Source organism: Hippopotamus amphibius, chromosome 5, assembly GCF_030028045.1.
Source record: "Hippopotamus amphibius kiboko isolate mHipAmp2 chromosome 5, mHipAmp2.hap2, whole genome shotgun sequence".
In the NCBI taxonomy this organism is placed as follows: Eukaryota; Metazoa; Chordata; class Mammalia; order Artiodactyla; family Hippopotamidae; genus Hippopotamus; species Hippopotamus amphibius.
Window position 1 is genome coordinate 153,809,396 of NC_080190.1, and position 23,572 is coordinate 153,832,967.

General features: G+C 42.4%; 1 protein-coding gene and 1 pseudogene across 1 annotated transcript in view; one reads left to right on the top strand and one right to left on the bottom strand.

Moving 5' to 3' along the window:
* The window catches only part of EXT1 (exostosin glycosyltransferase 1), a 277,662-nt gene that overhangs the window by 172,749 nt on the left and 81,341 nt on the right, over positions 1 to 23,572 (bottom strand). The window lies entirely within an intron of this gene.
* LOC130853068 (lysine-rich nucleolar protein 1-like) lies at positions 20,491 to 21,840 on the top strand (annotated as a pseudogene).

The following is a 23,572-nucleotide window of genomic DNA, read 5'->3' on the forward strand; positions in this document are numbered from 1 at the left end:
CATTTTCCAGTGCCTTCTTACAATTCCTTAGTAACTGTAATCAGAAATAGAGCACTTGGCAAGTCATGGTATCATGGATGTTGGAGTTAGATTATTATCTTCAAGGAGGGGAGGGGAAGAGGGAGAGGGAGAGGGGGAGAGAGAGAGAGAGAGTGACTGAGATTCTATACACACAAAGAAGGTGATCTGACCCCCACACAGCAAAATCCCCCAGTCTACAGACTAAAAACTGGGAGTGCAGCATATCCCAGAGCACCCATCAGAAAGGATGGGTTAAGGAGGAAGAAAGAAATAGAACACACAACCCCCCAAACAGCAAAGGCAAAAACCAAAAACAAAAAAGTAGAGAAACCCAAAACAATCCTAAGGAGAACAAACTATATCTTTATTAATCACTTCTTTAAAAAAATTTCTGTCTTCCTCAACTAGAATGTAAACCCCACAAAGGGAGGGACTGGCAAGCACGTGTGAACACATGGGTGTGTATGTGTATGCATGTGCGTGTATGTGTGTTTTACTGTTGCACCTCCAGGACCGGGTGCCTGGTAGAAGTGAAATAAATATTTATTGAATGAACCGCCGAATACAGGCAAGAAAAGACAGGGTGGGCAGAATTAAAGCAAAAAATGAAACTTGCTTCTGCCTGGGGGAGGAAAGAGTGCTGACCTCCAAATTTTTCAGCCATTAAAGGAAGGAAACAACGTGGAGCACAGTATAGACGTCCAGCTAAACTTGGCCCATTGCTCAATCCCTCCATCACTTCTGCAACCACTTGCAATCACTATTCTTGGTCCTCGTATCTGGGGTTTTGGTTCCTGGCTATTCTAACCACCACCATGGCTGTGAACTTCCCTTGCATCACAAACCCAGGAAATTCCTTTTGATTTAATCTCAAGCAAGTCACCCTCTTGCCTGGATGCAATTAGTTCACCCACATTCTCCAACGAATACGCAATCTACAGTATTTATTGGTCTTCAGAGATGCTGATGATTTTATGCAACAATCTCGCCTAAGGAGTTAGGGTATTTTGATTTACAAGATCTGAGACCAGAATTTTTCATTCATCACAATACTGAGAGCTGCTGCCACTTCCTGAGCACCTCCTAGTCCACCGCACTCTGCAGGACCTTTACCAGACACTATTTATTCACTCCCCACACAGACCCTGAAAGATATTATTATCCCACTTTTATACAGCGTGGAGGAGACAAAGCCCTGAAACAGAAGTGATTTGCATAAGATCCTAAAGCTGGAGTGATGGAGTCAAAGCTCAAGGTCAAAGCCTATGGTCCTCCCCAAGGTCAGATCTCTTTGAAAGCCAGGGATTTCTGTGCAAGGGTCTGTCCCAACCTCACAGACCATCAGGCGCTGAATAATACTTCTCATGATAGAAGGGTATCCCAGACTTGTTCGTAGCTAGGCAGATTCCCGGGGATTAGTCTAACGCCCTCACATGAAGGCTCAGGAAAGGGAGCCCCAGAGGCTGCTCACTCCCAGCATCTGGGCCCGCCATTTTCTCGGCTCTAGCTCCCAAGCTCTTTCTGTTACAAAAGAGCAACGCGGGAAGCAGCACCTCAACAATAATAATAAAAGCAGCAGCAGCTGCCTCCAATACCTGTGCTCTACTGAGCCTGGGCCAGACTCTTTCCTGAGTATTTTCCACAGGTCACTCGCTGAACTGGGCATAGGAATTCTTTATTCTCTTGGTTTTACAGAGGAAAAAGGCAAGGCAATAAGCGGCCCAATAAACGAATGATCCCAGGTCACACAAACGGGTAAATGATGGAACCAGGATTTTTTTTTTTTTTTTTGATTGAAACTTTCTTGATTTTAACACATTTTATCGTTTTATTTACAAACTCAGTCATTCGAAACAAAGCAAATAAAATTCACTGTCCAAGTTTTATCCTTTATTACTTCATGTTCTGAGACAAACTAATACTTTAGGTCAGCCATTCTCCCTCAGGGGATTCGTGAAGTCAAAGCTATTTTCACAGTATACCAAGACCTTATTTTTGTTAAAATGCGCTGTGTTCATCACTGCTATCTAGATGAATTGACAAATGTGTACTTAGTGATTTTTCAGGTTCACATTTTCAACATGGCAAACACTGATCGTTATAACCCACATAAACAAAAGCTCTGCAGAGACTTCAGTGAGCCCAAAAAGTATAAAGAGGGCTGGAGACCAAAAAAGTCTGAGATTCAATGGTTGTAAAACAAACTGCTCTTATTTCCTTGTAAAACAAAGGCATCTGCATAATTGTATTCCTCTGTCACTACTGCTCCTAGTATAGATTCCACTACTCATATTAATTAACTTTAGCCAGGTTAACTAACTTCTATTTCACAGAGAAAACTGGGGAGTAGGGATGAAAAATTGAGAACTGACTGGTATACTCAAACATTTGGCTGACAATCCAAGCTGTGAGCAAATGTAACAAACTCTACAGCCAAACATCCCTTTTTCATCTTCTTAAAGGGATAGAGCCAAGATTTAAACCCAGCAGGCTGGTCCTGAGCCCAGGGTCCTCACCACTAGACCTACTGTCTTTGGAGATAACGGCCCTCTCAGCACCTTTTCTTCTATATTATGTGTGAGTGAAGACTGTAGGCTGAGTGCAAACTTGTCCACCGGTAAAAGAAGCATTCAGGAAAACAGCACACCCTGTGTTTCTTCATCCGTGGTAGAGCACCTCCACCTTACAACTGTAGTGCCTGATACAAGCAGTAATGAACACACTCCAGATATCACCATACAATGGCCCAAAACAGACCTCCTGCAAGAGCCTTCTCCAACCGACAGCACACAACACAACATCCCTTTAATGCTATAGGTAAGGACACAGTTAAAATGACGTTAACAGGTACTTATTGAGGTGTAGCCTTTACAGAGGTGCTTAAATCCTTTCAGGTGTGCACAGCTAGGTTCCCCCATTAAAGATTAGAGGACTCTGGAAAGCAATTCGTTATCCTCCTTAAAATCTCTCCCTACTTTTTAGTCACGAGCTACAGCTCCCAGACCAGTTCGTGCCTTGCAAGGAATGAGTCTTTTACAAGTCGTGGTCTGATTAACCCCAGGAACTTTCCACCAGTTCTGAAACAACGTCAACAATGGGGGTCACTCCACCTTTCCTGCTCCTGTTTGGAATCAAATATGTTAGAAGCATTATCATCTTGGCTGCAGAGAGTCTCAAAATTCATATAGATCTCTGTAGTTTGCAAGTACCTACAGCTAAAGGGTATAGTGTCCGGATTCAGAAGACCTGGGGCCAGATGCCAGCTCTGCCCTTTTGGGATGTCACCTTCCTTTTTCAGAGCTGTACCAAGTTTTGGTTCATTCATCTGTAAAATGGATACAATACTTTACCTATCACTAGTAATGCTAGGAGAGTCAAATTAAAAAAATAAATAATGGGAGACAACTGTGGTTCAGTAGAGACAATATTAGAAAAAAGTCAGATGATCTGAGCTCAAATTTCATGTTCTCCTAACCCACATCAATGCACAATATGGGTTGATGTCATTTCACCCAAGTCTCAGTTTCATCCTCTGCAAAAAATGATGCACATTGTTTTAAGAGTTGCTTTGGAGAGGAAAGAAACAAAAACCCACTTCTCTTCAGGTCAAGTCAATGCCATTTAGACTACAAATGGCCTGGAAGTTTGTGGTCTGAGGCAAACTAGAGAGCACACACGCCCCATTAACCCCCCCCCCCCCCAAACTTAGCTACAAAGCAGAAACAGACTCACAGATGTAGAGAACAGACTTGTGGTTACCAAGAGGGAGGGTGCGCGGGAGAGGGATGGACTGGGAGTTTAGGGGTTAGTAGATGCAAACTATTACATACAGGATAGATAAACAACAAGGTCCTGCTGTACAGTACAGGGAACTAAATTCAAAATCCTGGGATAAACCATATGAAAAAAATATGAAAAAGAATGTATATCTGTGTATAACTGAGTCACTTTGCTATACAGCAGAAATGAACAGAACACTGTAAATCAACTATACTTCAATAAAAAAAATAAATTAAAAAAATAATAAAGGTATTCCAGAAGACTACTGCACAGAGAATTTTGCAAGCCCAGTGCTGTTAAGCCTTCCAATTTTTTTTTTCCTTTTAAAGAGTTTTACTGAGATATAATCGACATACAATAAACTGCATATATTTAAAGTGTACAATTTAATATTTTTTTCTTATTAGTCATCTGTTTTATACATATCAACGTATATAGGACAATCCCAATTTCCCAATTCATCCCACCCCAAAGCCTTCCAATTTTTCTACCTAAGCACTGAATCCAGATTTTTATGTGAAATCTCCCAGTTATTAGAGTTGGCAATTAATTCAATTTTTAAAGTATTTTTGGTGGACACAGAAAACCTGTTTGCAGGTTACAGGAGAATGGCAGTGCCCTCTGAGGATAACAGTCCTAAACAACCTCAGGAGGTCCTGAGCACCCTTGATAACTTAGGTAAAAACTGCCCACCAGTCAAGGAAAATGCCCCCATGCAAATCAATACACAGAAAAATCTGTCCCCAGTTCCCTGGAGCTACATAAACACCCCAAAAGCCCATCCACGTCCCCCGCCCCAAGGTTAGGATAGCATTTTTCAGTGTTCTGGCGCTTGCCCAAACAATCTTGAGCAGAAAAGCCAGACTAAAGGACTTCCTAGTCTTACTCCTAACATAAAGCCTCAAAGGACTAAAGAATAATTCCAGAGAAGAATTCACTTTAGAAAATACTAGCAAGAGAGTCTCATAATTTAAGATTTAACATTTTAAGCATCACTAACTCATCACTGAGCCCTCAAATTAACCTGGTAAAATGTACTTTTGTAATTTGACCCAATGAGTTGAACTTCATTTGCCCAGCTTCCTTTTCTAATAGATGCAAAGCATCCACAGAGAGAGAATGAAAAAACCTGCAGTGGGCTTTGGAATCAGCCGGTCCTCATGTCAGAGCTGCGCCTACAGGCATCAAGCGCTTCTCATGAGAACAACATCTACCATGCAAGGGTTGGTGGAATTAAATCATGTATGGCAAGTGCTTGGGTCAAAAAACATTTGTAATGGCTGTCATTGTGTTGTTGTTTTAACCACAGAGTGAGCTGGTTCATTTATGTTTTGCCCATAATAGTACTGTTGAAATTTTTATTATTTTTATCTTTATTTAGGTAAACGTGAATTGAAAATATATTCACATGGTTCAAAAAAGCAAGTAGGGCTTCCCTGGTGGCTCAGTAATTAAGAATCTGCCTGCCAATGCGGGGGACACGGGTTTGATCCGTGGGCCAGGAAGATTCCATATGCTGCAGAACAACTAAGCCTGTGTGCCACAACTACTGAGCCTGCGCTCTAGAGCCTGTGCGCCACAACTACTGAGCCTGCGCTCTAGAGCCTGTGAGCCACAACTACTGAGCCCACATGCTGCAACTACTGAAGCCCACGCACCTAAAGCACATGCTCCACAACAAGAGAAGCCACTGCAATGAGAAGCCCAATAAATAAATAAATAAATAAATAAATAAATAAATAAATAAATCCAGCCAAGCATAGTGGGGAAAAAATTCCCTTCCAATTGTGTCTCTCATCTGCCAGTCTGGCCCCTTCCCACCGTAGAGAATCACTACCATTCATCTCTTGGATACTAGGGAAAAATGTCATCTTCCCTCCAACCAACACTGTAGACAATTACAGCATACTATACTCTAGATACGGACTTACTTGCTTTCGCTTACTATATCATGGAGATTTCTACGAATGAATACATGACGATTTTCAATACCTTTTTGTTATGACTACACAGTATTCCACGGTATAAATGAAGCACTTATATATTTATTGAGACATACATTGAATAGATTGTTTCCAGTCTTCTGTTGTTAAAAACAAAAGTATAATAAAAAAATTGTTTTAGTCAAGTTACTTAATTTCTTCCTGCCTCCACTGTCTTGTTTAGAAATGGAGACACTATTAGTCCCACCTCATACAGCTGTTTTAAGAATGAAATGAGTTTAAAATATATAAAATCCTTAGTTCCTGAAATCAGGTAAGGGCTCAGCAAATGTGACTATTCTTAATTACAGAAGTCATCTCATACCCATGTAAGTATATCTGTATCGTAAATCCCGGTAGTGGAGCTACCAGGACATTTAAAAGGAAATGGGGGAGGGATGTTACTGGTGAAAATTCCAGAAGATCGGGGGAATCAACGTGAGTAAAGAGGTGTCCACTGGCTTCACTGGGGGAGAAAAAGGCCAAAGGTCACAAGAGGGACTCCAGAAGTTCCTAAGTCCTTTCTCGGGAAAGTGGTTCTTGAACTGCCTTGGGAAAATAACCTCACCTCCCAGATTCTAAACTCTTCCCCGTTGTTCTCGTAAGCCACCAAAGTGTCCTAGAAATGCCCAATTCTTGGCAGCCAAGCTACATTTCCAAGATTACTTCTCAATCCTAGAAGAAACATCAAAAACTTGGCCAAGATCACATGTCCCTATTTTTAGTACTGGAAAATGAGGCCATAGGAGATTGGTGGCTCTAGTCCACAGAGAGCAGTTCGAGAAAAGGACATGGAGAAAGAGTGGGTCAAAGCAAGTAATGACCAGATATCAGCCAACGCCTGCAGGCTCAGCAAGGGCAAGGCACACTGTCTACACCAACCCTGGGTCCACAGCTGCCTGCACCAAAAGCACATTTAGTCCAAAACAAAAGGAGAGAGAGGCTGATGAGACTATCAAGATCTAGAAGTTACAAATAGGCTTCAGAGCTACTGAAGGCAAACCCCTGAGCAGGAGAAGCTATAAGAGAGAAAAGTTAGAGCAATCTTTGCCCCTCACCGTCTTCATCCCTGTCAAAAGATGGATGTCAGGGTTTCAAGTTGCCAGGATCTTCAGCCTTGCCCGCCCCGCCCCCAACCTCTACTTCACCTCCCCCCAAATCTCAGCAAAATAACAAGGGAAAAAACAGCCCTTGGACCACCAGCTGGGAAGAATTCCAACTGTGGCTGCTGACAAAGAAAACCAACATAAATTCTACTTGAATGTATTACACTGACCTCCCGAAATCCATCTCATCTAGTTAAAAGGAGAAGCTTTAGAGCAGTTACTCCTGCCATTAGCACTGAGGACCATCAGGGGTATATTTACAGAACTCATCCGCTTGCGAGGAGCCTTCCATTACCTTGGGCTGATGGCATCAATTCTCACAGACAACAGAGGGGCCCCCAAGTGTTCTCGTGGGCTCTATGGAACCTCATGAAAGTTTTAAGAACTCTCTCAGCTCACATCTCACTTTTTCTCACCCTGTCGCATCTCAGGCTTCAATTTCTTTTGTTGTCAGAAGCTACTTCCGCAGCCAACTCTCATAGTGCCAAGGTTTACAGTAACACCCCATGGAAGAGTCACGTTGATGAAAGCTTTCTGTGGGGTAATTCAATTCTGCCCAGTAATATGATGCTGGGAGGATAAAGGGAGAGGAAGGGAGAGGGGAGGGGTAAGGAAAAGTGAGAGCCATAAAGAGGCACGAAAGGAAATTTATGCACCATGAGGGAAAGACTTAGCCGTCCAGTGAGGGCTGTCATCTTCAGCACGGCAGCTACTTACCACAGGAAAGTATTATGCTCAAGCATCACCTCCTCAGAGAGGCCCTCGCTGGCCACCATAGCCAAATACCCTTGTATTCCTTTTCCCCCACGTGCTTTGTCTTTAAGATGCTACCTGACGTTAAAAGCACATTCCACCTGCTAATCTGCCTACTGACCACGTGCCAGCCTAGGATGGAAGCTGCAGAGGGGTGTGAATCATGCCTGTCCCATTTGTATTCTATCCCCAGTGGCTTCAGAGTGCCAGGAACAGAGCAGGCGCCCAGGAACATTCATGAGTGAATAGCTGAAGTTAGGCAACAGTTATTTTTTTCATTTAAAAAACTGCCTATACAAGGAAACAGATTTCTCCCTTGAAGCCTCCAGAAGGAAACAGCCTGGCTGGCACTTTGCTTTTAGATTTGTGACCTCCAGAACTGTAAGAGAATAAATTCCTATTGTTTTTTTGTTTTTAATTTTATTTATTTATTTATTATTTTGGGGGGGTGTTTTTTTTTAATTAAAAAATAAAAATTAAAAAAACTGCCTATAAAATGAAATTTCTATAAATCAAAACCCATTCTCACACTGCTATATTATGATGTGGGGGAGAGGGAGAAATACTGAACAAATACTGGGCCCAAGTCAGCCTGGCCTTTCATGTGTAATATTTCACTTAATTCCCAGGACTCTCTGAGATTAGCATTATTAATGCTATTTCAGATCAGGAAAACTGAGGTTCTGAGAAGCTAAGACAACTTACCCTATATCAAATATATAGAAGGTGACATTTCTCATCTGACTCCAAAATTCCCTGTACCTCTTACCTCCCTCTTTTCTGGCTCAGAAGGCTTTCGTTTGCGTTTCAAAGGATCTGGTTTCCCTCTGCCATGCTTCTGAGACACACAGTTAATATTCACTTAAGGATAAATTCTGAACTGCATCTTTGATCTCACTATTTCAAGGAACCCTTTTAATCACTTTAGAAAATGGGAAAAGTCTATTTTTATAAATGATTCTGTAAGAGAGCACATGTGTCGCCCTCAGAGTACCAGACAGGATGAGAGAACATCAGCTGCAGGTGGCCCTGGTATGAAGTGAGATGCTCGCGGATGCAGCAGCAGAAGCACAGGGTACCATGCTTCAAAGATCTGCTCTTCTTCTCCACATTTCTCCTTCACACAACTGCCACCACAAACATTATTTCTTGTCTTTAAACTGCTTCATTATCATTTACCGATAAAGGAAAACTCACAGACATAAGTTTTCAAAAACTCTCGCCAAAAGCAGGGAACCTTTATTGAAGTGCATGCCAGATGCTGGTTTTAATTCCAAAGCAACCCTGCAATCATCAAGAGTTATTAAGAAGGTCTGCTGGAAGCTTCCACTGCACACAGAAGACATATGACGGTGCTTCCCTTGGGCTAAGGTCTAATTCCTGAAGAAGTGGCTGTGACCTCCCCATGTGCCACGGGTATCAAAAGGCACTTAGGAAGTGACCCTGCTCCTGGGGAGCTACTATGTCTAAAGCTAGAGGGAGTAAGCTGCTGGTGCCTGCATGTTCATCCTGAGTCCTTTGCTAGCACACCGGGTGGAGCCCACAGCATCCTTCAGGGCTGTGGGCTTCCCGAGCCCAGAGGACAGATTCCTATAAGTCCACTTGACAAGGAGGTCCACAGCGGGAGGACTGTGTCCAGCTGCAAAACTCCAGCATTGGTGGCAGCATATGGCAATTAAGAACAGGGCTATGGTATAGGGGAGAGACACTTGGCTGCAATTCCAGCTCCATGTGTCACCCCTGTTAAACCTGGGGCGGCATACATCACTTCTCTATCAGCCTCCTCATCTCTAAAATAAGGTGATAATAATTACTACCTCACAGGGCAGTCTGTAAGAATGATGCATATAAACTGTCTGCCAAATAACAAGCACTCGATCTCATATTAACCAAAAAAATAATTATTATTTTTCTCGCAAAAATTTTATCCCTGGAGCTATTGTTTTTAACTCACCCTTATGGTTCTGGCTTTAATTATACCCCAAAGAAAAGCCTTTTCCTAAATCTGATACAGCATTCTGGTGGCCTGATTCTTTCCATTATCGCTAAGAAGGTACCTGACCCTGGTTCTTACTCCTGTCTCTAAAATTAAGCAAATGAAGCTACCCATGCTGTGGGTGAAGAAAGTGTAAGCCATGTCTTTGTACTCACTGGTCTGAGACAGAACCCTATTCTCACCTGAGCTAGGCTTTACCGACTTAGGAAGAGCGAACTAGGGTAGATAAGGTATCCACTAGCCCCAAACAGAAGAGGAGAGAATACTTGATAGCAGGACAGCATGTGGCACTTAGAAAGGCGGGAATGGACTTGGAGTCAGAAGTCAGGAGGGTGTGATCCTACAACCTGTAACCCACGAGCCATACATAGGGTCGCTAGATTTAGCAAATAAAAATACAGGATGCCCGGTTAAATGTGAACCTCAGATAAACAATGTGGTTTTTTTTTTTTTTTCATCACTTCATCTAATTACAAAGCTGAGCACAGAGCCATTACTATTGAAACATATCAGAGATTTAACAAAGAGAGTGAAGAGCAATGAAAGATGGTCTTGACTAGCTGCCAGGGTAAGCAAAGATGGGGAGAATGATTCTTATGATTAGAGGGGAAAGTAAGGAAGCAGTCATTTCTTTTCATAATGTTTACATGCTCTGTTTAGTTAGATATTTTAAGGGGTTCGTGTTAACTATGATAACAATGTGTTTTTTAGTATAATGATACCCATTGATTTTTTTGGGGGGGGTACACCAAGTTCAATCATCTGTTCCCATTGATTTTTAAAGTATAAGCATATTCCACTAATGTTTTGGTATATCTCAATGACTTTATGGGCCATACTAAAAATAGTCACTGTTTATCTGAAATGCAAATTTAACTGACCATCCTGTATTTGATCTAGCAATTCGAGCCACATAAAGATCTTCAATCTAACGGATGTAGTAAAAAGGCCATGGATTTTGGAGTTAAAGGGAGCTGTGTGTGAATCCCAGCTCAACCACAAACTAAATGTGTAATCCCGGCAAGTTATTTGAACGACACTACTCTCACATTCCGTATCTGTAAATAGCAATGATAACACCTCACAGGGCTGCTCTAGAAGGTACATGAAATAAAGAGAATGATAATAGCTACTAATACCACTGCTGCTTCATCGGTTAATTGCTCAACCAATGTTAGCTTTCTTTGCTCTTCAAGCCTCAAGTCTTTCCCACCGTAAAATGGGCTTAAGGGTACTGGTAATAGAACTCAAATATATTTTCTGGTTAGAATGACACGTTAGCCTTCCTCCCACAGATCTCCAGGGAAATCTCAATAATTAATTTTGAGGGGCTTGACAAAATACCCCCTTTCCCACTCAAAAAAAGTAGTTTTTGGTCTGCCTGGTTGTGATAAATGTGTTTGATGGGAAATTGTCTCGAGTTTTTTCTCAAAAGCTCCCCCTCACCTCCCCTACACCAGTATTTCTTTAAAATGTGGTGTGAGAACATCAGCAGAAGAACCACAGGTGGTTACAAAGGACTTTGCTGGACCCCAAAGTCCTACCAAATCAGAGTTTCTGGGGTAGAGTCTAGAAAGCATCCTTCCTAACAGCCCTCTTGGGTGATTCTTAAACACACTGAAGTTTGGGCATCATCACTCCAAAACCTCAACCCTGAGCTAGGAGCTTCACTGGCAGACTCACCTTTCCCAAAGATTACATGCACAAGGAAAATTAACAGGCCCTGAATATTCCGTGAAGGCGGGCATTGGCACATTCCAGAATGATACAGGAATGGAAGTCTCAAAGCTTTTATATGAGGAGCAGATCAGCTCATCTAACACTCTGTTTTGGAGCATTTGTGTCAAATTGACATTCCAATTTCAAGACCGTACATAAAACCCCATTCAATTATTTAGCACTGTACAGATTTTACATAACTCTTGAAGTTACTGACTCAATTCATTTTCCTTCGGTCTACGAGACAGATTAATCTAAAATGAATTAAGACAGGCAACCAGAAGTAATGTTACCGCGGCCGGGAAACAGTCTTTAAACTGTTGGATCAGTAAGCTGCTTAGGGTCCTGGAGAGAACCGGATGCCACATCTGCTCGATGTGTGCTTTCAAGCCAAGGATTTAGAAACCGTTGTTCGTCCACAATGACAAAAACTCAAGAGAGGGAGTGACGCTTAGCTCAAGCTTTTGCTTTTACCAATAAGTACCACTTCCTTCTCCCAAAAAGAGAGAGGATGAAAATGACTCAGGTAGCAATATTTCAAGTTATCTCAAAATGCATAAACGCCTCCACATTACTGTAATATAACACTTTCAATAATTCAAAAACAAATATTTCTAATACCCTAAATTATCCCTGACATCAGGTTGCTTAGGATCAAGCAGAGAATGAAAATAAACAATTATAAGATATGCTAAGAAGTATTACCAGGGAGTTGAAGTATCAAAAGGGACATCAAGGACTTCCTAGGTGGCGCAGTGGTAAAGAATCCTCCTGCCAATGCAGGGGACACGGGTTCGAGCCCTGCCCTGGGAAGATTCCACATGCCACGGAGCAACTAAGCCCGTGCGCCACAAAAAAAAAAAAAAAAAAAAAGGGACATCAAAGCCAGATGCTGGGGAAAAGGAACATCACAGAAGACTTCCCAGAGAAGGTGACATCTAAACCAAGAAAGAGGGAAAAGTAGGTGGTATGAGTTGAAATGAGTCCCTCCCCTCAAAAAAGATGCCGAAGTCCTAACTCCAATACCTCAGATTGTGATCTGTTCAGAAACAAGGCTGTTAGAGATATAATTCGTTAAAACAAGATCATACTAGGGTAGGTTGGGCCCTTAATCCAATATGACTAGAGTCCTTTTAAGAAGGGGGAAAAGACACAGAGAGGAGAATGCCATGTGAAGGCAGAGAGACACAAGACACAGAGGGAAGACAGCCCTGTGAAAGTCATACAAACCAAAGATACCTGGAGATACCTCAAGCTGAAAGACAGAAGAAAAGAAGCCTAGAGACTTCAGAGGGAACATGGCCCTGCCAACACCTTAACTTCTAGCCTCCAAATCTACCGAAGAACAAATGTCTGTTGTTTAAAGCTACTCAAGGTGTGATATTTTATTATGATGACCCTAGGAAACTAATAGAATAGGAGGGAGCCAAAGGGGATGGATGGGCTCCTGGCAGGGGCAACAACACGTGTGAGACATGGAGGTAAAGGAGAAGATGGCCTTGGTTCCCAGGAACCAGAGGAATTCAGCTTGGTGGGGAGAAGGGAAGGCAGGCAGTGGCTGCAGGACACTGTCCCTGGGACAGTAAAGTCCATCTTCTGCTCTGTGTCACAGCAATCAGAAGGCTCCACCCTAAGGATTAAACCCAGCCTCCAAGAGGGTATACAAAAAGCATGAAAACACTTCCCGTAAAAATTAACCAACTATAAAACAACACCGAGATGGAAATGTGCTCTCAAATATCGTCACTATTTACTGCTGGTAAAAACAAGTTTTCAACACAATCACAAAACCTAGAGTGAGTGACTAGAAGAGACACAGCAGCCTTTGGGTTTCTGTCTCTTCATCTGGGGGCTGGTTCCACAGATGAGTTCACTACGTGGAAAATCATCAAGCTGAGTCCCTGTGACTTGCGAACTTCTCTGTGTGCATGGTACGTTTATAAAATTCCCAGTGGAAGAGGGAAAATGCAACATGTAGCATCTTGTTCCCCAGATGGACTGGTATGATCCTATTTACAAGGACAAATGTCCATCATCTTGAACTTACATTACTTCTATCCATTTGTCTCCTTGAATCCAAATCTCATCACCTTAGGATGAATTTTAAACCTCTAAGACATTACTAAGTAAAATCGCCTCCATTTTCCTTACACATTATCCTTTCTTTTGTAGGCTAATTAAAGAACGTGTCTTGACTGGCCTGGGTTAATAGTAGAACACTACTTCATACTGAAACAACAGATCTCACTTTTGAAAGGTTTGTCTCTTGCAAAACCTCCAGTTTCATATGCAATGGAAGACTTATTTGATGCTTGTTTTTACTTGGGTTGCTAAAGTAAAACAGTAACAAAGCCAAAATGGGTCCTCAAGAAAGCTGAGGTCAGGGCCCGACAAAGGTTCAGGATCTGCCTCTATCCCTGCTCACCTGGATGGTGAGCAAACACTCTCACCGTTGCTTCAGAAAATAGATGAAAAATACTTAAACTAAGCCTGTAGTTTAATGAACAAAACAGGTATCAGATAGGAAACCTCCTAATTGGAAGATTACATTTCTAGTTATAACCCCAAAACGTCTTTTGCAAATTACAAAGCAACTCAAATCTGCACAATCTTAATTTAAAGCAACATAATTTGAGACCGCGAGGAACCTAATTGCCAGCTAAGCGACTGTTTCCAACCATAATTGGCTTCACACAACCCTGCATACAATCGTGTACACACATGCCTAAACCACCGGACGCGAAGGGCTCTGAACTAAGCACAGGGCTGCCGAAAGAATCTTTGGAAGAACGCAACAAAAGGAATGATCACTCACACAGGATTTTCCATGCATTGGCTCAGAGCAATTTCACTTTCCAGAACGCTTCCCTGAAATGTCAAGAAGGAAATTAGTGCTGTTCATTACATAAGGAATTTTTTTTTCCTGCAACTCATTTCCACGCTGCTTAGAAATTCTCAGCAACTTACAGCAGAACATTATGACATATACGTATACCAATAAAGACAAATCGGTTGAATGATGTCCCCCTAAATGTATACGTTTCAACCCCAGTACCTTAGAATGGGATCTTATTTGGAAATAGGGTCGTTGTAGATGTAATTAGCTAGGATGGGATGTGGTCATACTGGAGCAGGGTGAGCCCTTAATCCAATCTGACCAGTGTCCTTATAAAGAAGAGGAAATCTGAACACACACACACACACACACACACACACACACACACACAGAGATAGAGAGAACACCATGTGAAGATTAAGGCAAAGATTGGGGTGATGCTTCTAAAGCCAAGAAACACCAAGGACTGCCAACAAACCACCAGGAGCCAAGTGAGACATAGGACAGTGATTCTCGCTAGCATCCTGCAGAAGGAACCCTGCTAACACCTTGACCTTGGACATCTGGCCTCCAGAACCGTGAACTTTATGCTGTTCACGCCATCAAGTCTATGGATTCTGCTGTGGGAGCCCTAATAAACTAATACAATGTGCGTCCACCAAATTTTTAACTAAAAAATCTTTGTGTGCCCCTGTGTCCTACTTGTCTGTGCACGTATAGAGTTACCCACCAGGGAACAACCTTAAATTCCTAACCCCGTGGTTGTCTGATTTGCAAAAGTTGTGGGTATATGAGGTTAATCACAGGACTGGGGAAATTCTGACTCACAATCCCCAAAGGCTGAAGTTCCAAGTTTTGTCATGCAGCCCCGAATTCACCTCAGCTCTGGGAAACCTCAAATCCCAAAGAGAAACACGATCTGGTATTCTCTCTCTTCTTCCCAATACAGATGCAGGTATAATTTAATAATAGTGCCCTGCTTCCCAAGTGCAATTAAAAATGGCCTTCATTACTCCTCTGAATGAGTGTGTTTTATAATACTGCAATCCATGGTTCAATAAAAAAGCAACTATTGCACCTATCATGGCAAAGCTGTAAAAAGTGATCAATGTGCTTTTAGTGGCTCCAGAGGAAGAGAAAAAAAAAAAAAAAGACTTAAAGAAATATACATGAAATAACCTAGTTTAATACGAGTGGCTTTAGAAATCCATGTTTCTTCATTTCTGAAATCTATGATTTCCCTAACTTTAATTAATTCCTCTCTCTTTCACTTAGGAAGCAGTAAGGTGAAGCAGTTACAAAAAAGGAGATGGAAATGGGAGAAATAGATGCAAACGTCTATACAGAGGGGGACCCAAGTCTTGAGTACATGTAATCCCAGGGAGTTCTCTAAATTGTTATACTCAGAAAAAAAAGAAAGAAAAAGAAAGGCAGGAAGGCAGGAAGGCAGGAAGGCAGGAAGGCAAGAAAGAAAGAAAGAAAGAAAGAAAGGAAGGAAGGAAGGAAGGAAGGAAGGAAGGAAGGAAGGAAGGAAGGAAGGAAGAAAGAAAGAAAGAAAGAAAGAAAGAAAGAAAGAAAGAAAGAAAGAAAGAAAGAAAGGGTGTGTGCATATGTGCGTGTGTCTGTGCATGTGTGTGTGTGTGTATGTGTGTGCGTGTGGGGGGAGAGAGAGAGAGGGGAAGAAAAAGAATGTGAATCAGAGACATGCCGGTCAGAACAGGGATAATGATTAATATGAGTAACCCGGCATTAAATTATTAGCAGAACCACAAGTAAATGGTGGGTTCAACTGCAGGAAAGATTAATTTCCGTGATTATTCATCTATCACCTGGACCCGGAAGAGGACTCCTTACATCTTCATAGAAACGGAATGGTCCTCTCCCAGGCCTGAAGGTCCCCAGAATCTTCATCTTTCTCTCTATCTCCAACCACTTATAACACGGTGATCTGAAGAGACCAACGGTTTCTGTGTGCCAGGCACTATTTTAAATACTGGCTATGTATGACATAGTGTTAACATCCCCTTTTTAGATCTGCAGAGGTTAAACACTGCCCCAAATTACTTACCCTGTTGGTGAGCGGCACAGCCAGGACTGGAACCCAGGCATCCAGGTTCTGGGTTCTGCCATCTTCACCACCACCAACACAACCAGTAAACAGTGGTTAAGTAACCAAGAGCTAGCCAGACATCCAAGGCATGAGCAATGCTTTTTATAGTCTCATGTTTCAGACCTCTGACTGGCCCAACGTGGGAAAAGATGCCACAGCAACACCAGCTAGGCAGCCCTGGTTATCAATTTGGGGGCTTATTCACAGCCACTGCTTCTCTTCCACTTTTAAAGGCACTTACTATTTTAGTGTTCTCTCAACAGCTTCAGAAAAAAAAAAAAAACCTATTTTGTTTTTATAAAGGAAAAGAACCTAAAATCTCTATTTGGGGGCTTTATTCGTAATCCTTATAAAAATACTTGTCTGGAGAGAATTTTAATAAAATTTCATTTGGAGATGTTCAACAGATGCAATCATCTGGTCTCAGTTCCTACAGCCACAGAAAATGTAAACATTTCGCTGTATTAAATTCACTCTGACACTATTAGAGGTTCCATTTACAAACCTCCCCCCTTGCTAGCATTAGAAAGAGACAGCTCGAGGTCTTTTCTCTATACATGTTTGCTTTTAACTTTTGTGCTACATTTCGATCCAGACCTAGTTATTGATGGAGGTGTGCAAGGTAGAGGTGGTTTTAAAAGCATCCAGTGAAATCAGAGCTGTTTTAATTGTGTTATCTAAAGCACACCACAGATGCTATGATAATCCTCTATAAAACAATGTATTATCTGATCAAAGATACAAATATAGAGCATCTTCAAATTTTCAGCTACCCAGCAACATACAAAGGGACAAGGGCAAGCTAATCCTTGCTGTCATGGTCTCCTTTGATTAGAACGCAGCATATGCCCTTCAGCATTAAGCACTGTCTGAGGTTATTTCAGGACTGTGCCTGATCAAATAGTATTACATTATGGGTTAGCATGGCTGAGGGGAAAAAGACCTGGATTTGTGAGTCACAGAATCTGTGTGTTCTTAGGTCCTCACTTCGCTGTCTCAGTGACCTTCCAACAAGTCACTCAGCCTCTCTCTATCATAGCTCCCTTGCCTATAAAACCGGGATGACAACACCTACCCTCCTTTTGACTTGAGGGGGTGTTTCCACAGATCAAATAAAACAATATACATAAAATGTACTTTGCAAAACGGTCGGCATCAAAGTTATTTCTGAGCCGTGTAGGGAAGACAGAGTTAAACCAAATCTACATCCTTTAATGTAGCCTAACTTTTCAATGATAAACTGCTGTATGTTTTACAGCTTCCAGTATATTTTTGTATGTTAGAACAATATTTATGAGTTCATTTCAAAGCTTTCTAATTTCAGTTAGACTCGGTGGAAAGCTTACACATTAAAATTTCTCTATAAATCATTTCTTGTGCAAATACGAACTTTCATTAAAAAAATTTTTAAAAGAGGGAGGCTTTAATTGCTAAAGACTAACTATACACTTTGAGTTGCTGCTAGAAACATACTTTTCATACGGCAGGCAGTTAAAAATGTATTACTAAGGTTCTGGTATGACCACTGAAATACGAGATCTTTAGGTGTCTGTCCCCAAAAGTCTTACGAAACTACTTCCAACCAGAAAATCCTCATTGGGTTAAAGTCATTTGGTAGCTAAGTTATAAGATCTATGTATTTAATCTCTCTTTTGGACTAAACATTTAGCTAATAATTGTCAGGAAGGTTTTGACATTAAAAATTTATGACTCAAATAAAATTCCTCTGTTAGAAGTTCAGGTACTGAGATATGAGCGTGGTCAAATGGACACTTCTGGAAGATGACCAATTTTAAGAACATAAAAACTGTCACCCTGAGTCAGACGAGAACTCTGGTTTCCATCAGATTGTATGTCTGACAACGGCATCAAAACATACTCTGCACAACAGGATTGTTTGTCCGTGTTTTGATGGACCCAGAGGTTGGGGTGTTGTCTGAATGCTGCTTGGATGTTGGGAAGCCATCACTGGGCTTTGCCTAAATCATCCCTGAACACACGCCCTGGCATTTCAGATGGCACAGGTGCTTGGGATAATGCGCTCGACATGCTTGCCACCCTCTGGCAAAGCCATTCCATTTCCCTTTATTTGAACTAAAACTACCTCCTTCCAGCTTAAAGAGGTGCCCTTCCGTTCCAGCATCCTGGGATTTGGTGAGAAAGTCCGCATTCCACCTGCCCATACCCTACACATCTCCCTTTATCCTACCACTCTCGAGTCCTCATCTTTTTGCTCTTTACTTTATCTGGAAATCACTCTATTCTCTTGATCACTTTAGTTGCCCTGATTGACCCATTTTAATGAATGTAAAGAGAGATCTGGGTTTTCCACCTGAAATCAAATAGACACTTGGCTGAAAACCAAGAATTTCCATAAACCTTCCAATTCATAAAATTCCAGGTAAACTGACCATCAGTGAAACCTCGGTCATGGCTTCATATTAGGTACAGATTGTGTTCCCTAAGAGCAATAACTTGTTTGGTATCTGTGACGCTGATATATATGACTATATTGATATCATGGGGGAAACAGAAAGAAACAAGAATGAGGGAAGGATACAGAAAAAAGGATACATGCTTAATTTCCCTTAAGATCAGCTCCCGAGGTGAACCCAATAATGTCTATAATTATTGCTCATTACTTCAACAATGCCAGAGATTTATTACTTTATGGAATGCAGCTGGTTAGATTAAAAGAAACAACCAATTACTTTTCGTGGCTGAAAGAAACTGTCCTATGATTTATGGAGGTACACGCCTGGGGGAAACGGTGAGGGTCAAGTACTTTGAACCCTGTTCACAGCATGAAGCTTGGTACCCAGGCATATTCTGACGTGTGAGAACAGTATCAAAAGTGAAAAGTCAAATGAATGAGGGGAAGGAAAAGAGGGACGGGTAGGCAGGGGGATTAAGGCTGTCGCTTCCATCTGCTGTCATAAACTGAGTCATAAGCCACACGAAATTTCAGGGTAAGGTCCCGTTATTTCCTGGAAAATAACCGATGTGACAGAAGTATTCAAAATGTTTCATAAGAGAGCAAAAGAGCAGCCCCCATTCACCACAGCTAGAGAAAGCCTGCGTGCAGCAACGAAGACCCAACGCAGCCAAAAGTAAAATTTAAAACTTTAAAAAAGAAAAAAACAAAGAGCAAAATGGTTTTACCACTTAGGATGACGTAGGGTTAGGCTGACATTTGTGATCAGCTAAGGAAAAAGGAAGTTTGTGGCGAATAATGTAGATGAGACATTTACTTAGGAGAGATTTTCAAGCACTTCGAACACAATAGTAAATGAGCAATGGGCTAATGATAAATAACTCAAGAACTCTTATTAAGAAGGAATGTTCCTGACCACTGGCAGTTAAGTATGGTGCAGCCACAACCCACACAATGGGAGAGAGCAACAAATATGCCTTCCCTGGCTCTGGCTTAGGAGAAAGCTCTATCAGCAGAAGGGGAGCTTCACAACAGGAATCCCTTGACTCCCTGGACCACTGAAGAGGCAAGACGCGGACGGATGTAAATGTAAAGTGAATCCCAGACTACAAAGAAAATACGGTGATCGACCTTCAAAAATGAATGAGCACCAAGTCCAGGTGCAGAGCTGTACCTAAAAATGCATCACCCCATCCGTGCCCCAAATGCTCCATGTATTTTCTGTCCTTTTCAAGACAAAAGATTAAAACTCAAAAGTTAGAGGAAAACACTAAAAAAGGAAAAATGTGATGGTAAATTTGAAAGAAAAAGTGGCTATAGTGTAAGTAATACAGATCCCAGCAGCTCAAGACTTGAGCAAAGAAACACAGCGGCTCATTCATGATAATGTCAGCTCTGGAATTAGCAGAGCCATTTCTTCCTTTCTGCCTGTATATTTGTTCATCGCCCCATTTTGGCTCCATAAACAGGTACTAAGCACTTAACCTGTGCCGGGATGGTGGGAACACAGATATCTGGTACGGGTCTCGCCTTGAGTGGACCAGAAGTCCACCACGGAAGGCACACCTTTCCTTCCTCTTCTCTCCAATCCACCCCGTCTTATTTTCTAGATGCCTCACTGAGAGATAACAATGTGGAATTTTCCAAATAAAAATGAAGGTGTTTATGTTTCAAAAAATAAACCACAATAAAAACAAAATAGATCAAGAAAAGGTGAGACCGATCTGAAGGCGGGGAAGTTGGGCTTTCGGGAATGATTACTAAGACTCACAAAGGAGACCTGGGCCTTGGGCTCCCAGAGAAAAAGAAAAAGAAGGTAGTTAAAGAACCAGAGACTCAGTACTCGGTTTTAAACAGTGACAGTTATTTCACGGAGGTTTGTCCCACAGCAGCCACATCACCCTCGAAGAATGCGGTCCAAGAGCAGGTACCCAAAATGCCTCTAGTAAAGAAAAAGAAGAAAAAGAAGGGCCACAGCACTGTCTGCGAGGCGCCCCAAGAACCTGAGACCACATTACGTGATGGCAGACTGAGCTGTCGCCCAGCCCCAGGAAGCAGGCACTCGGCCCAGCTGAGTCCCTTGGTGGGGAGAAGAAGAAGAAGAGGAAGTCCATGTCCCCTGGCTCGAGGGTGAAGAAAACCTCAGACCCCAGTCAGGGCGAAGAGGTGACCAGAGTTGGCAAGAAGTTCAAAAAACACAGGAAGGAGAAAAAGGCCCAGGAAGCTACAGCCTTCTCAGCCAGGGATCCTTGGTTCTGCGAGGCTGGGGATGCTTTGTACACTTGTGCAGTTGGGAAAGATGGCGTCTGGGAGCAGGCAGCCTCAGGACAGAAACGGAAGCAGGGGAGCCCCAGGGAACACTACGTTAAGATGGAAAAGAAAAAGAAAATCCACCAGGAGGGAGATACCCCGCTGGGGCACCCTGAGCTCTCCAGGTTCGTGGAGAGCAGCCCCAGGAAAAGAAGTAAAAAGAAGCAAGTCAAAGTTGAAGCTCCAGAATACATCCCAATAGGAGAGGCCCCTGTGAAGAAGCAAATGAAGTCCAAGAAAAAGGCGGAGCAGGCAGACATCGAGGAACCAGCTCTGAAGAGGAAAAGAAGAAGAGGCAGGAGAACAGAGTAGCAGGAGAACCTTGGGAGGAGGAGCCCGACACGGACTTGGAGGTGGTGTTGGAAAAGAAGGGGAACATGGACGAGGCTCACATAGACCAGGGGAGGCGAGAGGCTTTGCAAGAAGAGATCTACCATGAGTTGGGCAAAACGGAAGCTTCTGACACCAGGAAGGGGACAGGAACTCAGTTTGGCAAGTGGGATACTTCTGGTTTTAAAAATGAGGAGCAGAAACTGAAATTTCTCAAAGTCATGGGTGGCTTTAAAATTCTGTCCCCTTCATTCAGTCGTCCCCCCTAGCGTGGCTGGCAGGCCCACCATGGCTCTCAGCAAGAAAGCAGCCGACACCCTGCAGCAGAACCTGCAGCAGGACTACGACCGGGCCGTGAGCTGGAAGCACAGCCCGGGGGGCCGGCCTCAGCGTCTCTACCACCCTGGACAAAGTCTTTTATATTGACTGGAACGCATCCCAGTCAATCAAGTTTGAAGATTAAGCTCTCCTGTCTCGTCCCCCAAAACAGCCAACATTGCTTTTACTGTTCTGTTACGCAGATGAAAGCCATAGGACAGTTGTCTTGAATCGAACTCCTGCAAAGATTAAGGACAACCTTATGGATGCGCTTGGACAGACTGGGGTGAGGGCAGCTTGTTTCAGGAGCCAGGAGAACACGTGAGTGGCTGAAACCTACTGTTTTCCATGTGAAGCTTCCGTCCCTGTTGAAGACAGTGAGGATGAATAGCAGTCGCCCATGCTTGTCCACAAGTCTTACTGTGTGCCAGACACGTGTGTGTCTCCCTTATATTGATGTATTTAATCGTCATGATTCTGAAACAGGTGCTATTATTATTCTCATCTTATAGATGAGGAGACTGAGGTTCAGGGATGACGTAGTAACATTGCCAGGAGTCCCCCAACCAGGAAGTGCCAAGTGTAATTTGTGCCCCAAGGCTGACATCACTGTTCACTACACTGAATGTCCCCTCTAGGGAATTTCAGCCAGAATACTCATTGAGCGTTAAAACGTCTTTTGATTGCAAAAAAGAGAGAGAGAGAGAGAAAGAAAGAAAAGAAAAGAAAAGGTGAGACCCTGTAAGCGCTGTAAGTAAATACCCTACTTACCCACCACGGAGTTTCCTGACAGTGCTTCACGATCACCCTTTCTAGGATGAGTGACTTCTTAGGAACTGGTTAGAAGCAACAAAAAGAAAGTGCCTAGAGCCTACGGATAAAAAATGTATTTGACAGTAAAGTACAACTGTTTTCCAGAAGGCAGCATTTCCTCCCTATCCAAAGGAAGCTTCCGCCTCATACATTCAGCCAGCCAGCCAGCCATTTGTTTATCATTCCTTATCCATTTATGCAATCAGGATCTACTGTGATTCTACTATGTATATTTCAGGCAAGGTACAGGCTCTAGGGATAAAAGGGCTTGAAGTAAAGGAGGGAAAGAAGGGAGGGAGAGAGGGAGGGAAGGAGGAAGCAAAGCAAAGCAAAGCAAAAGCTTCCTGTCTTCATGGAATCTGTAGTTTAGCAGAAGAGGAAAGATGCTATTCAGATAGTCATACAAATATAGAATTTAAAACTATGATACATGCTATAAATGAACAGTCCAGGAAACTATGCAGCGTCCGGCAGGGTAACCGGTCTAATGTGAGGGACCAGGGAAGGCTGCTGTTTGAGGGACTAATAGAGAAACTAGGGGAGGGCTTGGAGAATTGAGCAAGAGGAAGGCTGGTGATGATGGGCTGCAGAGTCAGAGGGGAACCAGGTCACACAAGGCACGTCCTCATAGGACGTAAGGAGACTGTCTTTCATCTAAACAGCAGGAGCGAATGATAGATATTAATATGTTTTAAACAGTAGCATGAGAAGTCTAGATTTATGAGTTCAAACTTTATCTTAATGTTTGTGTGTGTGTGTGTTTCTATGTATGTGTATTAATGAATCCTTACAGGTGCATGCAATACCTCTAAAAGGATACAAAACAAACTGGTATTAGTGACTGCTTGTGGGGAAGAACACTGAGAAACTATAACCTAGGGTCAAAGAAAGACTTCATTGTCATTGTACCCTGGGGACAGAGTGGGAAGGAAAAGAAGTCAGCTGCTGTAAAGATTTTTCACGGAATTAGAAAGATGCACAGGACTGAGGTGGGCAGAAATGAAATGAAATGAAATGAAATGAAAATAAAACAAAATAAAAACAACAACAACAACAAAATCAAC